The sequence below is a fragment of the Hemitrygon akajei genome, chromosome 5 (genome assembly GCF_048418815.1).
Source record: "Hemitrygon akajei chromosome 5, sHemAka1.3, whole genome shotgun sequence".
NCBI lineage: Eukaryota > Metazoa > Chordata > Chondrichthyes > Myliobatiformes > Dasyatidae > Hemitrygon > Hemitrygon akajei.
This window is the reverse complement of record NC_133128.1, coordinates 40,947,102-40,965,350: the sequence shown is the minus strand read 5'-3', so window position 1 is coordinate 40,965,350 and position 18,249 is coordinate 40,947,102.

Sequence of the window (18,249 nt, the reverse complement as noted above, 5' to 3'; positions counted from 1 at the left end):
TGAATAAATATCAGAAAGAATTCATAAAAATTGCACTGGCAGTAGCCAAAAAGGCTATTGCAGTTACTTGGAAATCGGATCCATACTTAAGTATAGATCGTTGGAAGAATGAAATTACCAGCTGTATTCCACTTGAAAAAATTACTTATACTTTAAGAGATAAATATGAAACACTTTTTGAAAATTTGGCGCCCTTATTTACAAAAGACAGGATTAAATATATAGCTGCTCTGAAGATAACATAATTGGTTATTTGGGGAAAGAAATAAATATATATACTAAAGTTATTATGAACTCCGTGGAGCATGTGGGGATCCGATATCCAGGCATTCTTTCTTTCTTTCTTTTTTCTTCTTTTTCTTTTTCTTTTCTTCTATAGGGATGTTAGGGGGGAGGGGTTAGTGGGAGGGGGGAAGGGTAGATAATTTTTTTTCTTTCTGTAATCATTTGAAAACTCAATAAAAAAAAATTTTGAAAAAAAGAGCTGTTTTGGGATGTGAGCCAAATCTGTTGCTTGGTTACCCAATTTCAAGGCTTATTGTTTGGTTTTAATGTACATTTTACTGGTTATAACTTTAATTTCTCTATTAAATAGTATTAATAATGGATCATACTATTAACTTACTCAGTATTAACATGAAAGGGTTAAATCACCCTGTGAAGTGGAACAAGATTTTTGCCTATATTAAAAAACTTAAACCAATTATTTATTACAAGAAACACAAGTATGTAATTGTGACAACTTACGCCTTTTCAGTAGATGGAAAGGACATCATTTTTACTCCTCTTTCCAGGCTAAGTCTAGAGGGGTTTCGATTTTTACGGATAATACAGTTCCCTTTGTCCAACATAAAGTAGTGTCTGATACTAATGGGAGTTTTGTCATAGTGTCAGGAAAATTAGATAATAAATTAATAGTAGTTGCCAATCTGTATACTCCGAATACAGATGATCCAGGATTTTTTGAGCGTTGTTTTCATTTCTGCCAGATTTGAGTCTTTACTCATTGGTGATGGGAGGAGATTTTAATGCTGGTTAGATCCAGTTTTAAATAGATCATCCTTTAAAACAGTGACACCTAATAAATCAACTTTGTTTATTCAATCTTCTTAATGAAATGTGGTATTGCTGATATATGGCGTTTCTTACATCCACTAGATAGGGAGTATTCGTTTTTTTCTCATGTCCATTATATGCATTCCAGGATTGATTACTTTTTTACTGATAGTCAAATGATTCCTTTAGTTCGATCCTGTGAATACAAAGAAATTGCTGTTTCAAATCATGCTCCGGAGCTTTTATCCCCTAGTCTTCAAATAAACAGATCTTGGCGTTTTAATTTAACTTTGTTATCTGATAAAGATTTTTTAAAATTTCTGGAGAGAAATTTATTCTATTTTTTAAGAGAATACTTCGGAAGAGACCTCTGGTCTTATTATATGGGATGCATTTAAGGCTTTTATTAGAGGTCAAATTATTTCCTATACTGCAAGTGTCAAGAAAAAAGCTAATAAACATAAGAACATAAGCGATAGGAGCAGGTGTAGGCCAATCGGCCCCTCAAGCCTGCTCCGCCATTCAACAAGATCATGGCTGATCCAATCTTAACTCTAGTTTTCACTGAATCCCACAAGGCAACAGTGCCAACCAACAGGGCACCATGCCGCCCATTTTATTTTATTATTCATCCCGCTCAAACCCATGTGATCACCCGGGGAAAAAAAACGATTTGCCAATTGAGGAGAAAAAATCTGGAAAATTCCTCTCCGACCCATCAGGCTATCGAAAACTGGTCCAGGAGATCACATGGCTGATCTAAACCTAGCCTCATGTCCACTTACCTGCTCGCTCACCGTATCCCCTAATGCCATTTTTATCCAGGAAAATGTCTATCTCCGTTTTGAATTTATTGAGCGTAGTAGCTTCCACAGCTCTCTGGGGCAGTAAATTCCACAGCACCACTACCCTCTGAGTGAAGCAATTTCTCCGCATCTCAGTCCTGGAACGGCATCCCCTTATTTTAAGATTATGCCCCCTAGTCCTAGTTTCACCCATCATTGGGAACATTCTCCCCGCATCCACCCGATCAAGCCCCTTCACAATCTTATATGTTTCAATAAGATCGCCTCTCATTCTTCGGAACTCCAATGAGTAGAGTCCCAATCTACTCAACCTCTCATCATACATCAACCCACCCATCCCCGGAATAACCTAGTGAACCTTCTCTGCACTGCCTCGAGAGCCAGTATGTCCTTTCTTAAATATGGATACCAGAACTGCACGCAGTACTCCAGGTGTGGTCTCACCAATACCCGGTACAACTGCAGTAAGACCTCCCTGTTTTTATACTCCATCCCCCTAGCAATAAAAGCCAGCATTCCATTGGCCTTCTTGACCACCTGCTGCACTTGCATACTAACTTTTTGTGTTTCCTGCACCAGGACCCCCAGGTCCCTTTGCACAGAAGCACTTTCCAGTTTCTCTCCATTTAGATAATAACTTGCTCTATTATTTTTCCTGCCAAAGTGCAAGACCTCACACTTGTCAGTATTATATTTCATCTGCCAAATGTCTGCCCAATCACTCAGCCTATCTATGTCCACCTGCAGGGTTTCAATGTCCTCCGCACTCATTACACTCCCTCCCATCTTTGTGTCATCAGCAAACTTCGATACGTTGCACTTAGTCCCTTTCTCCAAATCATTAATATAGATTGTAAAGAGTTGGGGTCCCAACACCAACCCCTGCGGAACACCACTAGTCACCAACTGCCAGTCTGAGAATAAACCATTTATCCCAAGTCTCTGTTTTCTGTTAGAAAGCCAATCCTCCACCCATGCCAGAATATTATCCCCAATCCCATGATTTTTTACTTTAAGTAATAATCTTTGGTGTGGCACCTTGTCAAATGCCTTTTGGAAGTCCAAATACACCACATCCACTGGTTCCCCTTTATCTACCCAATATGTTATGTCCTCAAAGAACTCCAACAAATTTGTCAAACATGACATAAAGAGAGAATTGAGTTCGTTAATCAGTTAAAACAATTAGACCAAAAATATGCCTTGGCTCCAGATCCTACTTTTTATAAAAGGTGTGTTGAAATTCAAACTAAATATGATCTTCTTTTAACATATCCAATTGAAACTCAACTTTTAAAAGATAAAAGTCAAATTTATATCCGGAGACAAAACAGGTAAATTATTGGCTAACTAATTAAAAACCTTTATAGCTACATGGCAAATTAAAGAAGTTTGTAAACTCAATGGTGATAGGGCAACTGATCATTTAGAAATAAAAGATATTTTTAAAGAATTTTATTCTAAACTTTATAGTTCTGACCCTCCCAAAGATACCACTGTAATGAATAATTTTTTAGATCAATTAAACATTCCTACACTTTCTGTTGATAACCAAAAACAGTTGGATCAATCTATTTCGTATGAGGAAATTGCCGAGACTGTATGTTCCTTGCACTTGGGGAAGGTTCCGGGTCTTGATGGATTTTCTGCAGAACTTTATAAGGCTTTTTGATGGTCACTCAAGGGTGTCAGGGAAGAGAAGTGTGTTCAGTCACAATTATAACAGAGAAAGTACTCAGGAAGCTGAATATTCTAAAGGTAGATAAATCTCCCGGACCAGATGGAATGCACCCTTGTGTTCTGAAGGAAGTCGCTGTGGAGATTGTGGAGGCATTAGCAATGATCTTTCAAAAGTTAATAGATTCTGGCATGGTTCTGGAGGACTGGAAGTTTGTAAATGTAAATGTTAAGAAGGGGGCAAGGAAGCAAAAAGGAAATTAGAGACCTGTTAGCTTGACATTGGTGATTGGGAAGTTGTTGGAGTCAATTGTCACAGATGAGGTTATGGCATACCTGGAGGTATATGACAAGATAGGCAGAATTCAGCATTGATTCCTTAAAGGAACATCCTGCTTGACAAACCTATTGCAATTTTTTGAGGAAATTACAAGTAGGCTAGACAAGGGAGATGCAGTGGATATTGTATATTTGGATTTTCAGAAGGCCTTTGACAAGGTGCCGCATATGAGGCTGCTAAACAAGATAAGAGCCCATGGAATTATGGGAAAGTTGCATACATAGATAGAGCATTGGCTGATTGGCAGGAAACAGAGTGGGAATAAATGGATCCCATTCTGGTTGGCTGCCGGTTACCAGTGGTGTTCCACAGGGGTCTGTGTTGGGGCCACTTCTTTTTACTTTGTACATCAGCGATTTGGATTATGGAATAGATGGCTTTGTGGCTAAGTTTGCTGATGATACAAAGATAGGTGGAGGGGCCAGTAGTGCTGAGGAAACAGAGAGTCTGCAGAGAGATTTGGATAGATTGGGAGAGTGGGCAAAGAAGTGGCAATGAAATACAATGTTGGAAAGTGTATGGTCATGCATTTTGGTAGAAGAAATAAACGGGCAGACTATTATTTAAATGGGGAGAGAATTCAAAGTTCTGAGATGCAATGGGACTTGGGAGTCCTCATGCACTCATGCAGGATACCCTTGAGGTTAACCTCCAGGTTGAGTCGGTGGTGAAGAAGGCGAATGTAATGTTGGCATTCATTTCTAGAGAAATAGAGTATAGGAGCAGCGATGTGATGTTGAGGCTCTAGAAGGCACTGGTAAGACCTCACTTGAGGTACTGTGTGCAGCTTTAGGCTCCTTATTTAAGAAAGGATATGCTGACGTTAGAGAGGGTTCAGAGAAGATTGACTAGGATGATCCCGGGAATGAGAGGGTTAACATATGAAGAACGTTTGACTGCTCTTGGACTGTACTCCTTGGAGTTTAGAAGAATGAGTGGGGACCTGATAGAAACATTTCGAATGTTGAAAGGCATGTTGAGTGGATGTGGCAAAGTTGTTTCCCATGGTGGGGGAGTCTAGTACGAGAGGGCATGACTTATGGATTAAAGGGCGCACATTCAGAACAGAGATGTAAAGAAATTATTTTAACCAGAGGGTAGTGAATCTGGAATTGTTGCCACGCATGGCAGTGCAGTTGAAGTCATTAGGTGTATTTAAGGCAGAGATTGATAGGTATCTGAGTATCCAGGGCATCAAAGGTTATGGTGACAAGGCAGGGGAGTGGGACTAAATGGGAGAATGGATCAGCTCATGATAAAATTGCGGAGCAGTCTCAATGGGCCGATTGGCCGACTTCTGCTCCTTTGTCTTATGCTGTTATTGGTATTTTCCCTTACTACTTATACCTCATTGAGCTGCAGTTTTTTCAGACTCCTTTAAGTTGGGTAGGTTGCCATAATCTTTTTATGAAGCTACTATTTCGCTTATTCTTAAAAAGAATAAGAACCCAACCAAATGCTCTTCATATAGACCAATTCTTTACTTAATGTTGATACTAAAATCATATCTAAAGTTCTGGCCTGTAGAATTGAAAGTATTTTCCCATCTCTCATTTCTGATGATCAGACGGGATTTATTAAAAATCCATATTCCCACTTTAATATTCCTCATTTATTAAATGTTATTTATTCCCCTTCTAAGGAGATATCGGGACGTCTGATTTCTTTGGATGCTGAGAAGGCTCTTGATCAGGTTGAATGGAACTATTTATTTAAAACTTTAGAAAAATTTAATTTTGGGCCCGATTTTATTCAATGGATTAAATTACTATATCTATCCCCTTCTGCTAGGCTCCTTACTAATCTTCAGTATTCCAAACCTTTTAAACTTCAACCTGGAACTAGACAAAATTGTCCCATAAACCCTTGGCTCTTTGATTTGGATTTAGAACCCTTAGCCATTGCTTTTTGAGAATCTAATGATATTACTGATATTCTAAGGAGAGGGACTGATCATAAAGTTTTGCTTTATGCTGATGACCTATTGCTTTTTATTTCTCATGTCAAGACTTCACTACCTCTTGTGCTTTCTCTACTTTCTTGTTTTAGCCAGTTTTCAGGATACAAACTGAACTTACATAAGAGTGAACTTTTTCCTCTGAATAATTTGTTATCAATTAATACTAAGCTTCCTTTTAAAATTGTAAGAAACCAATTTACCTATTTGGGTGTAACAATTACCAAGAGTTATAAATACCTATTTAATGAAAATGTTCTCACCTTACTGAATTTTGTAAAAAGGACACTATCAAACTGATCGCCTTTTTCGTTATCATTGATTGGCTGAATTAACTCTATTAAAATGAACATTTTACCTAAATTTGTATACCTTTTTCAGGCATTACCTGTTTTTATTCCTAAAACTTCTTTTGCTTCTCTTGATTCTATTATATCTTCTTATATATGGAAAAACATCCCTGACTAAATAAAGTTCATCTTCAAAACTGTAAGAAGAATGGAAGTTTAGCTTTACCAAATTTTAGGTTTTATTATTGGGCGATCAATATACAAAATCTAACGTTTTGGACATATTATACTAACCATGAGGACTGTCCGATATGGGTTTCTTTAGAAGCTAACTCTGTTAGTAAATTTTCTATTATATCTCTTTTCGGATCCTCACTCCCTTTATATTTTAGTAAACTAACTGAAAATTTGGTAGTTAAACATACTTTGAGGATCTGGGTACAATTTAGGAAATTCTTTGGTCTATTGAGATCTTCTTTGTCTAGTCCCATTTGTTCTAACTATTTTTTTAAACCTTCGATGACCAATTCAGTTTTTAAAGAATTGGATAGATTGAGTATTAAATGCTCCCAGGATTTGTTTGTTGGAGGAAGTCTTCTTTCGTTTGAGCAAATGTCAGCTAAATATAGTTTACTCAAAACTCACTTTTTTCGTTATTTAGAAACATAGAAAATAGGTGCAGGAGTAGGCCATTCGGCCCTTCGAGCCTACACCGCCATTCAGTATGATCATGGCTGATCATCCAACTCAGAACCCTGTACCTGCTTTCTCTCCAAACCCCCTGATCCCTTTAGCCACAAGGGCCATATCTAACTTCCTCTTAAATATAGCCAATGAACTGGCCTCAACTGTTTCCTGTGGCAGAGAACTCCACAGATTCACCACTCTCTGTGTGAAGAAGTTTTTCCTCATCTCGGTCCTAAAAGGCTTCCCCTTTATCCTTAAACTGTGACCCCTCATTCTGGACTTCCCCAACATTGGAAACAATCTTCCTGCATCTAGCCTGTCCAATCCCTTTAGAATTTTATACGTTTCAATAAGATCCCCCCCTCAATCTTCTAAATTCCAGTGAGTATAAGCCTAGTCGATCCAGTCTTTCTTCATATGAAAGTCCTTCCATCCCAGGAATCAATCTGGTGAACCTTCTTTGTACTCCCTCTATGGCAAGGATGTCTTTCCTCAGATTCGGGGACCAAAACTGCACACAATACTCCAGGTGTGGTCTCACCAAGGCCTTGTACAACTGCAGTAGAACCTCCCTGCTCCTGTACTCGAATCCTCTTGCTATGAATGCCAACATACCATTTGCCTTTTTCACCGCCAACTGTACCTGCATGCCCACTTTCAATGACTGGTGTACAATGACACCTAGGTCTCGTTGCACCTCCCCTTTTCCTATTTGGCCACCATTCAGATAATAATCTGTCTTCCTGTTCTTGCAACCAAAGTGGATAACCTCACATTTATCCACATTAAATTGCATCTGCCATGAATTTGCCCACTCACCTAACCTATCCAAGTCACCCTGCATCCTCTTAGCGTCCTCCTCACAGCCAACACCACTGCCCAGCTTCGTGTCATCCTCAAACTTGGAGATGCTGCATTTAATTCCCTTGTCTAAATCATTAATATATATTGTAAACAACTGGGGTCCCAGCACTGAGCCTTGTGGTACCCCACTAGTCACTGTCTGCCATTCTGAAAAGGTCCCGTTTATTCCCATTCTTTGCTTCCTGTCTGCCAACCAATTCTCTATCCACATCAATACCATACCCCCAATACCATGTGCTTTAAGTTTGCACACTAATCTCCTGTGTGGGACATTGTCAAAAGCCTTTTGAAAATCCAAATATACCACATCCACTGGCTCGCCCCTATCCACTCTACTAGTTACATCTTCAAAAAATTCTAAGATTCATCAGACATGATTTTCCTTTCACAAATCCATGCTGACTTTGTCCGATGATTTCACCTCTTTCCAAATGTGCTGTTATCACATCTTTGATAGCTGACTCTAGCATTTTCCCTACCACCGATGTCAGGCTAACCGGTCTATAATTCCCCGGTTTCTCTCTCCCTCCTTTTTTTAAAAAGTGGGGTTACATTAGCCACCCTCCAATTCTCAGGAACTAATCCAGAATCTAAGGAGTTTTGAAAAATTATCACTAATGCATCCACTATTTCTTGGGCTACTTCCTTAAGCACTCTGGGATGCAGACCATCTGGTCCTGGGGATTTATCTGCCTTTAATCCCTTCAATTTACCTAACACCACTTCCCTACTAACATGTATTTCCCTCAGCTCCTCCATCTCACTAGACCCTCGGTCCCTTACTATTTCCAGAAGGTTATTTATGTCCTCCTTAGTGAAGACAGAACCAAAGTAGCTATTCAGTTGGTCTGCCATGTCCTTGTTCCCAATGATCAATTCACCTGTTTCTGACTGTAAGGGACCTACGTTTGTTTTAACCAATCTTTTACTTTTCACATATCTATAAAAGCTTTTACAGTCAGTTTTTATGTTCCCTGCCAGCTTTCTCTCATAATCCTTTTTCCCTTTCCTAATTAAGCCCTTTGTCCTCCTCTGCTGGTCTCTGAATTTCTGCCAGTCCTCAGGTGTGCCGCTTTTTCTGGCTAATTTGTATGTTTCTTCTTTGAAATTGATACTACCCCTAATTTTCCATGTCAGCCACGGGTGCACTACCTTCCCTGGTTTATTCTTTTGCCAAACTGGGATGAACAATTGTTGTAGTTCATCCATGCAATTTTTAAATGCTTGCCATTGCATATCCACCATCAACCCTTTAAGTATCATTTGTCAGTCTATCTTAGCTAATTCACGTCTCATACCTTCAAAGTTTCCCTTCTTTAAGTTCAGAACCTTTGTTTCTGAATTAACTATGTCACTCTCCATCTTAATGAAGAATTCCACCATATTAAGGTCTCTCTTACCCAAGGGGCCTTGCATGACAAGACTGCTAACTAACCCTTCCTCATTGCTCAATACCCAGTCTAGAATGGCCTGCTCTCTAGTTGATTCCTCGACATGTTGGTTCAGAAAACCATCCCGCATACATTCCAAAAAATCCTCTTCCTCAGCACCCTTACCAATTTGGTTCACCCAATCTATATGTAGGTTGAAGTCACCCATATAACTACTGTTCTTTTATTGCACGCATTTCTAATTTCCTGTTTAATGCCATCTCCAACCTCACTACTACTGTTAGGTGGCCTGCACACAACTCTCACCAGCGTTTTCTGCCCCTTAGTATTATGCAGCTCTACCCATATCAATTCTACATCCTCCAGGCTAATGTCCTTCCTTTCTATTGCGTTAATCTCCTCTCTAACCAGCAATGCTACCCCGCCTCCTTTTCTTTCCTGTCTATCCCTCCTGAATATCGAATATCCCTGCATGTTGAGCTCCCATCCTTGGTCACCCTGGAGCCATGTCTCTGTGATCCCAACTATATCATATTCATTAATAACTATCTGCACATTCAATTCATCCACCTTGTTACGAATGCTCCTCGCATTGACACACAAAGCCTTCAGGCTTGTTTTTACAACACTCTTAGCCCTTATACAATTATGTTGAAAAGTGGCTCTTTTTGCTTTTTGCCCTGGATTTGCCTGCCTGCCACTTTTACTTTTCACCTTACTACTTTGTGCTTCTACCCTCATTTTACACCCCTCTGTCTCTCTGCACTTGTTCCCATCCCCCTGCCACATTAGTTTAAATCCTCCTGAACAGCAGTAGCAAATGCTCCCCCTAGGACATTGGTTCCAGTCCAGCCCAGGTGCAGACCGTCCTGTTTATACTGGTCCCACCTCCCCCAGAACTGGTTCCAATGCCCCAGGAATTTGAATCCCTCTCGCTTGCACCATTTTTCAAGCCATGTATTCAACTGAAATATCCTCCTATTTCTACTCTGACTAGCACATGGCACTGGTAGTAATCCAGAGATTATTGCCTTTGTGGTCCTACTTTTTAGTTTTATCTCCTAACTCCCTAAATTCACCTTGTAGGACCTCATCCCGTTTTTTACCTATATCGTTAGTACTAATGTGTACCACGACCACTGGCTGTTCACCCTCCCATTCCAGAATGTCCTGCAGCCGCTCAGAGACATCCTTGACCCTTGCACCAGGGAGGCAACATACCATCCTGGAGTCTTGTTTGTGGCCGCAGAAACGCCTATCTATTCCCCTTACAATCGAATCCCCTGTCACTATAGCTCTCCCACTCCTTTTCCTTCCCTCCTGTGCCGCAGAGCCACCCATGGTGCAATGAACTTGGCTGCTGCTGCCTTCCCCTGATGAGACATCTCCCCAACAGTATCCAAAACAGTATATCTGTTTAGGAGGGAGATGACCTCAGGGGACTCCTGCACTACCTGCTTACTGCTACGCTGTCTAGTGGCCACCCCTTCCCTTTCTGCCTGTGTAGCCTTTACCTGCGGAGTGGCCAACTCACTGAACATGCTATTCACAACTTTCTCAGCATTGCGGATGCTCAGTATGAATCCAATCGCAGCTCCAGACGCTCAATGCGGTCTGCCAGAAGCTGCAGCTGGACACACTTCCTGCACACATAGTCGTCAGGGACACTGGAAGTATCCTTGATTTCCCACACGCTGCAGGATGAACAAACCATGGGGCCGATCTCAGCTTTCATGACCTACCCAATACGTCACCTCAACTTTTGAAACATTCTCCTTTTAAAGGAACTTAACCTGGCCTCACCTCACTTGGAGTGAAGCTCGTCCTCAGCCTCTTCTCGTCAAAGCCTTCCTACTCTGTCTCCTTCTACTCCGTCTCACTCTACAACATCGCCCGCTCAGTCTAACTGCTCTCTTTAAATACTCCCGCTGCCTCACGGTCCGACTTACATGCACTTGCGCAGTCGTGCCCCCGTTAAACTGCTGAAGAAAAAGAAATTAGAGACTTGCTGCGTTCTCAACTATATACATTCCTATAAGTTCCGATAAGGACCTATTAGATGTAATTTTTAATTTGAAACCTTTTTATAATGGTTCAAACCATATTTATACCATATTTATGGTATGTTGCTAGGAATGAGAAACACTTCTATAAATAAAATTAAAAATCTTTGGGAACACGATTTACAGACTTCAATCTCTGAGGAAACGTGGAATGAAATATTTAAATTGGTTAACACTTCATCATTATGTGCCCGTCATTCCTTTTTACAATTTAAAGTGGTTCATTGGGCTCAAATGTCTAAAGATAAACTATCTCATTTCTATTCAGATATATCTTCCTTCTGTGGTAGATGTAATAATGGAGAAGCTTCATTAATTCACATGCTCTGGACATGTCCGACCCTTGAAAGACACTGAAAGGAAGTATTCCAATCTTTCTTGGTATTTTTCAAGGTAAATTTTAAGCCTCATTATTTTAAACTGCATTATTTGGTATTGTTGGAGGAAAAGACTTTATTTTGGAGAAACTTAATTTGCATATTTTGGGCTTTATTTCTCTTATAGCTAGGAGGGTGCTCTTTCTTAAATGGAAGGATGCTGTAACGCCTACTCATGCTCAATGGTTACAGGATGTTATGTTATGCAAATTTAGAGAAGATCTGTTGTTCAATTCCTGAATCTAGACAACACTTTTATACATTGTGGGGACCATTTTGAGTTATTTTCAAAACCTGTGATTTGTTGTAAAAGTATGGATGCTGGCTAATAATATATTTTATTATATGATAATGGTTTTTTCCCCTTTTTTCTTGCTTTTCATAACAGCTCTGACTTTGGTAGTGGGTTCAGATTTTTTCTGTACAGCAAAGTTATTATATTTCAATATTACAACTTAATTTAAGTTTTATGAACACTGGGTTTTGTGATTGTATTTTAATTTTATTTTATTTTAAAACTGTATTTTAATACACTGTATTTGGTACTTTTTTTTCTGTTTACTTATAAAATATATCTTCTTGTACTCTGTATTCCTCTATGCAGACACAAATAAAAATATTGAAAGAGATATTACGTGAGTTGAAAGAGCTGAGAAAAGAAAATCAAGAGTCATTTCCAGACACCACAGCATCCCTATCTAGACTGGAGACCTCGGTGAGAGACCTGAAGGAACAACCGGACCTGCTTGAGCAGGAATCTCCCGAGTGTGAGTCCAGAATTAGAGTTGACGAGGACACACGGTTCCAGCAAGAGAGAGCACTTAAACACCTGTTGAAGCGAGAAGCCGATCTTACCGTGGCTTGAGATGATCTCCTGAACCGCTTACGAAGAATTAACTTAAGAATCTATCAGATACCAGAGGGTAGTGAGAAAGGAGACATGGTGGGGTTTGTCAAACAGTTAATTAAAATGACGCTTCAGCTGCCAGAGAACTTAAATATACACATTGAGCGACCCCACTGATCCCTGATCACAGAGCCGGCGCCCTCTGCACCACCATGCTCCGTCATAGTCTGCTTCTTGGATTATACAGTGAAAGAGGCAGTACTGCGTCAAGCATGGGCTCAAAAACAAGTTACGTTTCAAGGCAGGGTCATCTACTTTGATCAGGACTACTCTCCTGAGGTCCAGAGAAGAAGAGCAAAAGTCCGTGCAGTGATCGAACAGTTAAAGGAGAAAGGTGTCCAAACAAGTTGTCGCTTCCCAGCGCAGCTGAGAATAAACTTGGATGCTGGAGTGAAGACCTTTCCTTCCCTGATTGAAGCTTTACCTACACTAAACAACCAGGACATCTCCATGCCGGTGAGTGTGAGGGAGAAGCTGGAGCAGCCACTCGTCAGCGAGGTATGGCAGGAGCAGCAGAGGGGACGAGGAGGAGAGAGCACAGCGAGTCGGAGGCAGACAGGAGAGCTTTCCTAACATAAGAAGAGGATGATTACAGTTTTTCTATCAATGAAGGAAGTATTATGAACGGTGTCTTCTTTGGACTGATTAATCATTTCTGGTTGTAAGTGATACTTAACTGTCTTCGCCAACATGTACAGCTATTTACTAGTGTAACTGACATGTTTTGATATACAATGCAGTTTCGTGGGGAGGGAGGGCGAGTTAAATTTTGTTAAGCAGGCAGAAAAGGTAAAGGAATTGCCAAGGGAGGGCAACACCTCAACCAGGAGGATATGCTATCTCTCTGGTTTGTAGACATGATAGCACTGTGTGTGTGTTCCCCAGAGAGAAGCAGGTGTCATTACTCTCTGTTTAGTTATCGTCATGGGTTGGTCTTGATAAGAGAAAAAGCAGTCATAATAAGTTGTTTTATCAGGAATTTTAAAAGACCAACTGGGTTTATAGAAGTCTTGTTTGGTTTTGTTGTTTCTTCTGGGTTACATTCTTTTGTAAATAGTTCTCTAGACATTGGCAGGTCATCACAAGTTTTTCAGTTATCATACTATAAAAATGCCAGGTTTGGATGAGGGTGGGAGGGGGATGGTGATGTAGTAAGAGAGATAGTGTATCATGGCCACTTTGAACATAATCTGTAAACTACTGAAACTCTCATGCTCTGTTTGTATGTTTGCTACTTCCAAATAGTGGAAATGGTGCATTATAGCGGCACAATTTTTGGCAAAATCGAATTAAAATGCACTAACTTACAGAATGCAGGCAAAGTTCAGGGTTATATATTCGTATAAAATTGCTCACTCGCCAAAATCAACAGCACCACTTTCACCCCAGAGCTGACGTCAGCCCTGATGGAAACCGTAACGCGACACCACGACACATGCGCACGGCCAGGCTCAGAGGCGACTCACGATGCTCACAGCAGCGACACCAAGCGGAGCAAAAGGGCAGGGCAGTTCATAGTACGTCATTACAATAGGATTTAATTCTCTCTTATTGATGGGCAGCAGTTAGATCTGTCCCGTCCTGCACATGCTGATGGTGATTAGCAGAATGTGACCGCTCGAACTAGAGCTACCCTGCCCTTTTGCTCTGCTTGGTGTTGCTGCTGTGAGCATCGTGAGTCGCCTCTGAGCCTGGCCGTGCGCATGTCTCGTGGTGTCACGTCGCGGTTTCCATCATGGCTGACATCGGTTCTCAGGTGAAAGCGGGGTTGTTCATTCTGGGGAATGAGCAATTTTATATGAATATATAACCCTGAACTTTGCCTGCATTCTGTAAGTTACCACATTTTAAGTTGAATTAGCCGAAAATAGTGCCGCGGTAATGCAACATTTCCGCTGGAGGTCACAAACAGCACGAGAGTTTTAGTAGTATATAGAAGTATATAGCAGTATATGTAATGACGAACTTGAAGACAGCCATCAAACCCTTTGCTGCAGTCAAAGGACAGCGGTGACTATTATCACATCTATTTAGGAGAGCGCCAAACACATCAGGAATAATCAGCATCCTGGAAGCTTGGGTGTTACTGCTTCATATCTTCTATCCAGCATTAGGGTAAAAAAAGTATTGTCAGCCTAATTATGCTGTGTGGAAAGAGAAGGGGGACATTATGGTCAAGAGATGACACCAAAGTCGACGGGAAGTGGCAAGGAGAAGGAGAGAACAAGAATCGGATGACTCCAGGGTCAAAGAGTCAGGACAAAAAGATGAGAAGAGACAGGAGGAGAGTCATTCCAAAATGACAACAACTGGCACAGGAGGAGGAGAGAGGAAGAGACAAAGGAGCAGAGAAATGCACGTCTCCAAGATCAGAGACAAACAGCAGAAGAGATGAAGACATGGCGGATGAAAGGACTGCATGTCTCCAGAATGACGAGAGGTACAAGGGTGGCAGATACACCAGAAATGATGCCATCAAAACTGTCCTGCAATAAATGAGGACAGGCTATATTTGTCTTGCTATGTCTCGTTCTTCTTTAATGAGCTGAGGTTTTCTTCAATTTCCAAAGCAAAGCAATACGAATAGCATTCAGAAAAATTTAATGTTCATTCTGGCCACATCAGACTGCCGTACCTTTCTCTCAAAGGGTGCCCTAATGGGTCACTCCGTTGTCTAGTTAGTTATATTACTGGATCTAAACAGCCCATTAAAAGAAAAAAATACAGGCTCAGTTGAAAAAACTTAATTGCTCTATAGCTCAGTTACAAGAAACACATTTACAAGACATGGAGCACAAAGAATTTTAAAGAGTGGGTAGATGAAGTTTATTATTCATAGAAAAAAATGATGAGGAGTCAGAGCAATAAGATGGGGGTGAAATACAAGATAATAGGTGAAACGCACGGAAACAAATTAAAATATATAAAAATGAATTAGTGATGGTTGAGCTTGTAAGATTTTATAAAGTATTTCCCATCTGTTTCAGCATTGAAAGCTATGCTAGAAAGAGCACAAATCAAAAAATACCACTACAATGAAGAAAGGCTGGGAACCCCACAAAAGATTCTACAAAATCATTCAAACTAGAAGATGTCAGAAATCAGAACTTGGAATATTTTGAGTTGATAGGAATGTAGGGAAAATAAAATGGAATTTCTCTAGGTCATTTATATCTAAAGTTCGTTGGCCAGTGAGGAAACAGTGGACCAAAGATGTGTCTCTCGACTCAATATATTTGTTAAAACTTATCCAGAGCAAGGACAGCAACTATACCAGAGCCTGGATGTTAACTCACAGCGTGAATTCAGTGTAAGGAATAATGGCGTAAGCATTAAGATTGTCTGGCTAATCTACAATTTGGGTCATCCTAAATCTCAATCCTCGCTTTCATTTAAAATGGTCATCCCAGGAGATATCAGTAGCCAGCAACCAGATGAGGATGGAAGCTGGTGGAAGAATATTCCTCAATAGTCAAGTGCATACATTGGATTGAGGTTGGAACATACAGGGCTGGGGTGAGCGTAATGAGTTTCTGGAAGCAATGTCAGTCAAAGGGTGATCAAAAACATCTGCTTATCTTAGACGAGTGGTTGCCAACCAGTCGATCGCGATTGACCAGTCGATCTTTGAGACTTTCCCAGTAGATCCCGAAAAAAATGAAAAATAAATACACAAATACTGTTGTAATGTGAGCAGTATAAAAATAAGTAAAACTAATTAGTATTTCCGCTATGGAAAGCTATTTGTGAAGAGAGGATGTTTCTGGGGTTGCGGGGTTTTACTTCTGTTCTTTCTGCCCGGTGCGCATGTGTGTATAGCCCCTCCGCCATGCACCATGGTTCAGTGAAAACCTCTATGTTAAATATTAGTTTTGCTGTCCCAGATAAAGTTGTTCCTTTAGGCATGAAGTTGTCGAGTGGTCCTTTTACAAAGTAGAAGTTACTACAAATACATTATGGCTGATAAACCTTTTGATGCAAAAGCAAATTTTACCACTAGAGCACATATGTGAGTCATTTTTAACCCACACTTAGTTGCATTCTCTGTTTATTGTGTTTCCCTTTTGCCACTGTCCAGCGATGTGCGTCACCTGTGTGCTGACATCATATGACTGTTGTATTTTTTTCAGCGTAGCTTGTGCTGCATCAAAGTGACCAATTAGATTAGATAAGAGTACAGAACGTCACAAACATCAATACACGGCATTTGCTGACGACATCCTGCAAGGTAGCTAGCTAGCATGGTGGAGGCTCCACAAAAGAAGGCAAAAATGTACAAATTCCATTCAGAATGGGAAGAGAAATTTCTAGCACTGTCTAAGAGAGGGAATCTGGAGCGGCACCACAACAGCAACCACCAGCAATTTAAAGACACCTGCCCCCCAAAGAGCGCAATCCATGCCAGGAAAATTGAGGAGCTGAAATCAGGGTTGAAGGCCCAGCAATCGTTTTTCACTAACATGCTGCTCAAAATAAGGCTGCTATTGAAGTACCATTTCTGTAACTCACTTTTTGGCTAAACCCAAGAAGCCTTTTACAGATGGTGACTTATATAAGGAAGCAATGGCCATTACCGCACAGACTGATTTTGATGACTTAAAAAAACAAAAACAACATCAAAACCGCAATACATCATATACCACTTGGCCCTGCAACAGTGACAAAGAGGGTGGAGTCACAATAAGAGGACGTGGATCGACAAGTGTTAAAGGACTTCTCTTGCCACTCTGAATATTTTTCACTACAGGTTGATGAATTCCTGGATGTAATGCAAACAGCTCAGCGTGTTGTATTTGTCAGAATGGCCTTCACGACAACGGAGGACTTCCTCAGTCTTTTGCACTTTACCTTGTATTTCACCCTCTCCCTGCCCCCCCACCAGTTTCACCTGTTACGTTGTATTTCACCGCCCTTCCCCACCCCACGGTTTCATCTATTACCTTCTATTTCACCCCCCTTCCCCACCCCACGGTTTCATCTATTACCTTCTATTTCACCCCCCTTCCCCACCCCACGGTTTCACCTGTTACCTTCTATTTCACCCCCCTTCCCCACCCCACGGTTTCACCTGTTACCTTCTATTTCACCCCCCTTCCCCACCCCACGGTTTCACCTGTTACCTTCTATTTCACCCCCCCTTCCCCACCCCACGGTTTCACCTGTTACCTTCTATTTCACCCCCCTTTCCCACCCCACGGTTTCACCTGTTACCTTCTATTTCACCCCCCTTCCCCACCCCACGGTTTCACCTGTTACCTTCTATTTCACCCCCCTTCCCCACCCCACGGTTTCATTTATTACCTTCTATTTCACCCCCCTTCCCCACCCCACGGTTTCATTTATTACCTTCTATTTCACCGCCCTTCCCCACCCCAGGGTTTCATTTATTACCTTCTATTTCACCTCCCTTCCCCACCCCACGGTTTCATTTATTACCTTCTATTTCACCCCCCTTCCCCACCCCACGGTTTCATTTATTACCTTCTATTTCACCGCCCTTCCCCACCCCACGGTTTCATTTATTACCTTCTATTTCACCGCCCTTCCCCACCCCACGGTTTCATTTATTACCTTCTATTTCACCGCCCTTCCCCACCCCACGGTTTCACCTGTTACCTTGTATTTCACCCCCCTTCCCCACCCCAGGGTTTCATTTATTACCTTCTATTTCACTCCCCTTCGCCACCCCACGGTTTCATCTATTACCTTCTATTTCACCCCCCTTCCCCACCCCACGGTTTCACCTATTACCTTCTATTTCACCCCCCTTCCCCACCCCACGGTTTCACCTATTACCTTCTATTTCACCCCCCTTCCCCACCCCACGGTTTCAC